Raw genomic sequence first — 6090 nt, 5'->3', positions numbered from 1 at the left:
CTCTTATTCAGTGGACTCAGTAGCTCAAGAAATGTTGCAGAAACTGGCAGTTGATGAAAATGCCTGTCCAGGGTTCAAGCTTCAGAATGGTTTATTAAAGCATAATGACAGAGTGTGGATTGGAGCTAATGCAGGGTTACATACCAAACTTATTAGGGCCTTTCATGCATCTCCAGTGGGGGGACACTCTGGGGTGTTGCCTACTTATTTCAAAGTCAAGCAGTTATTCAGTTGGCCAGGGATGAAAACTGATGTGGAAAATGTAGTCAAGCAATGTGCTACTTGTCAGCAAGCTAAGCATGAATTGTGCAAATATCCAGGTCTGCTGCAACCTTTGCCTGTTCCTGACGGACCTTGGCAGTCGATCAGCATGGATTTCATTGAGGGGCTGCCTAAGTCTGATGGATACAGTTCTATTTTAGTGGTGGTGGATCGTTTTTCTAAAGTCAGCCATTTCATACCGTTGAAACACCCTTTCACTGCTGCTGTAGTAGCTAAAGCTTTCATGAATACGGTGGTGAGATTGCATGGTCTTCCTCTATCAATTGTTTCAGATAGGGACAAGGTGTTTACCAGTGCCTTCTGGAAGGAATTATCCAGAGTATGGGGAACAGAGTTGCAAATGAGTACGACTTACCACCCTCAAACAGATGGCCAAACAGAGCGTGTAAATCAATGTCTTGAGACGTATCTTCGGTGTGCAGTCCATGATTGCCCGGCAAAGTGGAACAGTTGGCTGCCACAAGCAGAGTTTTGGTACAACTCTTCGTTTCATTCTGCTTTAGGGTGTTCTCCATACAAAGCACTGTATGGCCATGAGCCTAATATTGGTCAGTTAGCTGCACCTGTTACTTCTCTCAATGCAGATGTGCAGAGTTGGATATCCTCTCAGGCAGAGCATACAGCAAATCTGAAGATTCATCTGCACAGAGCTCAGGCCAAGTATAAACATTATGCTGATAAGAACAGATCACCACGGGAGTTTGCAGTAGGGGAGAAAGTTTATTTGAAGCTACAACCGTACGCGCAATCGTCAGTTATCAATCGTCCCTGCCTGTCACGCCCAATATGCGATACTATCCTAAAGAGACTCGAAGGTCCCACCAAGGATAGAACCGCATATTGACACGCTTTTGCAAGGTGGATATCATTACATCAACATTACATAGTATATGGGGATACATACAAGGCATACAAATGCCGCAAGAATACATCAATACATCATACACAAGATCAACATCTGACTACGGATGAAACACAAACAGAAGCTCAAACGACATCCACCCTGCTAGCCCAGGCTGCCGACCCGGAACCTAACCCAAGATCAACGAAGAAGAACTCCAACACGAATAAACATCGCTCTCGCGTCATGATCATCGCATAACCTGTACCTGCAACAGTTGTTGTAGTAATCTGTGAGCCACGAGGACTCAGCAATCCCATTACCATGGGTATCAAGACTAGCAAAGCTTAATGGGTAAGGAAGGGGTAAAGTGGTGAGGTTGCAGCAGCGACTAAGCATGTATGGTGGTTAACATACGCAAATAAGAGCGAGAAGAGAAGCAACGAACGGTCGTGAAACTAGCAATGATCAAGAAGTGATCCTGAACTCCTACTTACGTTAGACATAACCCAAAAACCGTGTTCACTTCCCGGACTCCGCCGAAAAGAGACCATCACGGTTACACACGCGGTTGATGCGTTTTATTTAAGTCAAGTGTCAAGTTCTCTACAACCGAACATTAACAAATTCCCATCTGCCACATAACCGCGGGCATGGCTCTCAAAAGTTTATACCCTGCAGGGGTGTCCTAACTTAGCCCATTATAAGCTCTCACGGTCAACGAAGGATATTCCTTCTCCCGGGAAGACCCGATCAGTCTCGGAATCCCGGTTTACAAGACATTTCGACAATGGTAAAACAAGACCAGCAAAGCCGCCCGATATGCCGAGAATCCCGATAGGAGCTGCACATATCTCGTTCTCAGGGCAACACCGGATAAGTCAAGCTACAAGTAAAACCAAGCCTCGAGTTTCCCCGAGGTGGCCCCGCAGGCTGCTCGGTTCGGACCAACACTTAGAGAAGCACTGGCCCGGGGGGGGTAAAATAAAGATGACCCTCGGGAGAGCGACTCCCTAGGGAAAAGAAATAGGTGATAGACAAATGGTAGAACCAAGGTTGGGCCTTGCTGGAGGAGTTTTATTCAAAGCGAACTGTCAAGGGGTCCCCATAACACCCAACCGCGTAAGGAACATAACACCGGTATGACGGAAACTAGGGCGGCAAGAGTGGAACAAAACACCTGGCATAAGGCCGAGCCTTCCATCCTTTACCAAGTATATAGATGCATTAATTAAATAAGAGATATTGTGATATCCCAACAAAGTTCATGATATCCATGTTCCAACATGGAACGAACTTCATCTTCACCTGCAACTAGCAACGCTATAAGAGGGGCTGAGCAAAAGCGGTAACATAGCCAAACAACGTTTTGCTAGGAAGGGTGAAAAGGTTAGAGGCTGACATGGCAATTTGGGAGGCTTGAAAAGCAAGTGATAGGTAGCGCAGCATAGCGAAAGAACGAAGCAACTAGCATAGCAATGATAGTAATGAGATCCAAGGTGACAGTCATCTTGCCTGAAATCCTGCTAGGAAGAAGAACGAGTCCATGAAGAAGATGAAGCCACGAAGATGAACCAAACGTAGACGAACGAATCCTGACGAACGCAACGAAACAGGAACTATCGAGGAGAAGCACAACCGGAAAGAAGCAAACAACACGGTAAACACACCACACATAAACATGACATGATGCACAACCAAGCATGATGCATGACAAAGGCTATATGAAGCTACTCATGGCAAGAGATGATGCATACAAGAGCAACATATCAAAGCAAGTTTAAATGAGGCCAGAAACAACATATAACAATTCCGGTAAGTCCTCATATGCAAATTTCAAAATTGGTCCAGATCTGAATAAGCCTTATGTTCAAGTTGTTAAACAGCAAGTTAAAATGCACCAAGATGATCTACACGAAAATCTAGTCAAGTTACATATAAAGTTCGTTTAGTTCGGAGCTACGGCCTAGAAGATATAAGCAAAACAAGTTAAACATGACATTGATGCAAAAAGCATTCAAACATCAAGCAAACACACTCAAAACAAGGATGCAACAAGGTAACATGAAACTATATACAAAACTAAGCAAGTTTCATATAGAGCATGCTCAAAACGGAGCAACGGTGCAACACATACACTCCAAACAAGATATAGCAACAATCTGTCCAAAACAGCAACTAGGCATATTGCAAGCATCATGAAAATATGCTACAGCACCCCAACATGATAACAAAAGGTATGGACATGATGTACAGGTAAAGCATGACAAAACATGAACACTGAGCTATCTCCAGAAATCACTAGAACATGCTCAAAAGGACATGGCAAGATTGCAAATAATAACAGTTTTACAGACTTAGCAGAAATCACTGGACATGGCGGAAATAACATCAGATTGCAAAGTTTAGAGCTATCAAACAACATGCTACAGGAACAGATCATAGCAAACAAAGGCATGGCATGGATCACTAGCAAAACACATCGCAAAACCGAACTTCATGTTAACAGGCTGACACCAATATTATTTAGCAAGTTTAGAGCAAGATTACAATAAGCTACAGCAGACTATAAATACAAACAAGGGCATGGATGGATACATCATAACATGTGTAACAAAACATCCTTAGTGAACATCTCCATATTATGCATAGAACTCATGGTGACATCAGGTTTACAAGACATCACAATGCTACAGCTACAGACTTAGCAGAAATGACTAAGTCACAGAAATCAGCAACATCATGGAGGCTACTTTGCAGGCTTGTGCTAGTCACCACATAGATCACAAAAATACAAGACAAGCACCCCTGTAAGGATGTCATGATTTAGTTCAAAACACATGTAGACCTCAAGCTCATAGGATGCACACACAAAATGCAATGAAAAAGACAAATCATCAAGTTATAACAGTTTCAGCATGTTAACATCATATAGCACTCTTGCAACGATGATTTGGGCATCAAGATGGACTCAAAAAAGCATGGCACAAAGGAACAAAATAAAGAGCGTCTCATGATGAATATTTTAATCTATTACACGCACAAATCGGAGCAACGAGCATGGAGTTATGATGGGTTAAACATGCCCACATATTATGAATTTTTCCAGGGACTTGGTCAAAATTCGCAGATCTGAAAAAAAAATGTGCTGGGCCGAAAGTGGGGATCTGGGGCTGCTCACATTGGCCCAAGCCCAGGAAGGAAGCAGGCCGGCTGGGCTGGGCGCTGCTAGGCCGGTCGGGGACGTGGCCCACGTAGGGGGTCGACGCGGTCGTCCTCCTCCCGTGCTCCTCACGGGCAGGAGGCCATGGCGGCGGCGGAAGGGCACTCCGGCGCGGGGAGGGGCTCCGGCGAGGCGGCCAGGCAGGGACCGGCCGGAATGGGACGAGGGGCCCTGGATCCGGCGGATCTCGGGCGGATCCGGCTGGAGCAGGCCGGCGACGAGGTTCCCATGGCGGCGGCGGCTTCTGCTGCAGAGAGCGAGATCGTGAGGGAGAGAGAAGATCGAAGGGAGAGGGAGGAGAAGAAGGCCGGGGCGGCGCGAGCTCACCGGGACGGCGGCGGCGCGACGATGAAGGTCGGCGAGGCGGCGGGGTCGATCTGGATCGGGAGCTCCTCTCCTGATCTGGATCTCCCGGGGCGAGCGGGCACGGGCTCCTGCGGGGCGCGGGCGGTGTGATCCGGGCCCAGATGGGCTCGGCGGGCTCCGCGCGGGCCTGGGCGGGCCGCGCGGCGGGGAGGCGCGGGGAGCCTCGCGTGGCGCGCTCTGGTTGGCCAGAGCGGCGGCGCGGGCGGCGGTGGGTGGCTGGGGCGCGGCCAAGTGGCGGGACGGCGGCGGTCGGCGCCGGAAAACGAGGGGGAGGCGGTTGGTGGCACGGAATTTGAGGAGGGAGACGGCAGGGAGGTAGGGGAAAGGCTAGGCTGCCCAAAATAGAAGTAGGAGGGGTTTATATAGGGTAGGTGCTAGGGTTAGGAGGGTTTTTAGGGCTTTCGGAGTCCTCCGATCGCGATCCGATGGCTCCGGTCGGAGGGGGTTTTTAGGATGGCTAGGTGGGCTGCAAGTAACCGTGTAGAAGGCCTCGGGCTAAGAAGAGGGGGGGGGGGGGGGAAGTGCGGCCCGACACGGTGTTCGGAGACCAAAACATCCGACGAAGGTACCGGCAACGGTACCGCTATATGTTTAACTGTTGGGCTATCAAACGGACTCCGAATGCGACGAAATTTGGCAGGCGGTCTGCCTACACTATAATAAGACCGCTCGACAAGTTTCATCCCATTCCGAGAACATTTTTATGCCACTTATAAAATAATATTCGGAGGTGCCGCGGGCGCGTGCGAGTGTGGATGTGCTCAGAATGGACAACAGAGAGAGCCGGCGGAACCCGAACGGATGCAAGTTTTGAAAAACATGCAGATGAAATGCAGATGATGACATGGCAAAATGCAACACGCAAGCAAATGATATGACAACAACGACGAATAACTGGAAGACGCCTGGCGCATCGGATCCGGGGCGTTACACTGCCCGAAGCTGGCGCTCAAGTTCTTCGGTCCTTTCAAGATTTTGGAAAAGATTGGACAGGCAGCGTATTAGCTGGAGCTTCCCAAGGGCAGTCAGGTTCACCCTGTGTTCCATGTCTCACAGCTCAAATCTCACATTCCAGATCATACACCAGTATTTACAGTGTTGCCGAAGCCGTTGGACTTGTCACTGCCTGGGGTTGTGCCAGAAGAGATTATTGACAGACGTTTAGTCAAGAAAGGGAATGCAGCGTAGTTGCAGGTGCTTGTCAGGTGGTCTACTCTGTCCAGCGAGAGCGCTACATGGGAAGATTATGAAGTGATCAAGAAGCGTTTTCCAGATGCACCAGCCTGGGGACCAGCTGGTTCTCAAGGGGAGGGTAATGTCAGTATGCAGCTGCTATCGCTTGGTGTGAAGCAAGCGACCCGATCGATACAGGCACGGA

At 48.6% G+C, this 6090-nt stretch overlaps 1 long non-coding RNA gene across 3 annotated transcripts; it reads right to left on the bottom strand.

Moving 5' to 3' along the window:
- Positions 1-1037: 1037 nt before the first annotated feature.
- On the bottom strand, positions 1038-5042 carry LOC141026292 (uncharacterized). 3 transcript variants are annotated; one of them, XR_012188171.1, is made up of 4 exons: positions 4674-5042; positions 4305-4590; positions 2639-2742; positions 1038-1391 (listed from the first exon to the last, which is right to left on the bottom strand). It is a non-coding gene; the product is annotated as an uncharacterized lncRNA (long non-coding RNA). The 3 variants fall into 3 exon arrangements; XR_012188163.1 differs by having other exon boundaries at positions 4305-4593; positions 4674-5041; XR_012188162.1 differs by having other exon boundaries at positions 4305-5036.
- Positions 5043-6090: the final 1048 nt, after the last annotated feature.

This window comes from Aegilops tauschii, chromosome 1, assembly GCF_002575655.3.
Source record: "Aegilops tauschii subsp. strangulata cultivar AL8/78 chromosome 1, Aet v6.0, whole genome shotgun sequence".
NCBI classification, from domain to species: Eukaryota; Viridiplantae; Streptophyta; class Magnoliopsida; order Poales; family Poaceae; genus Aegilops; species Aegilops tauschii.
The sequence above is the reverse complement of the archived record's forward strand: the minus strand, read 5'-3'. Positions and strand labels throughout refer to the sequence as shown.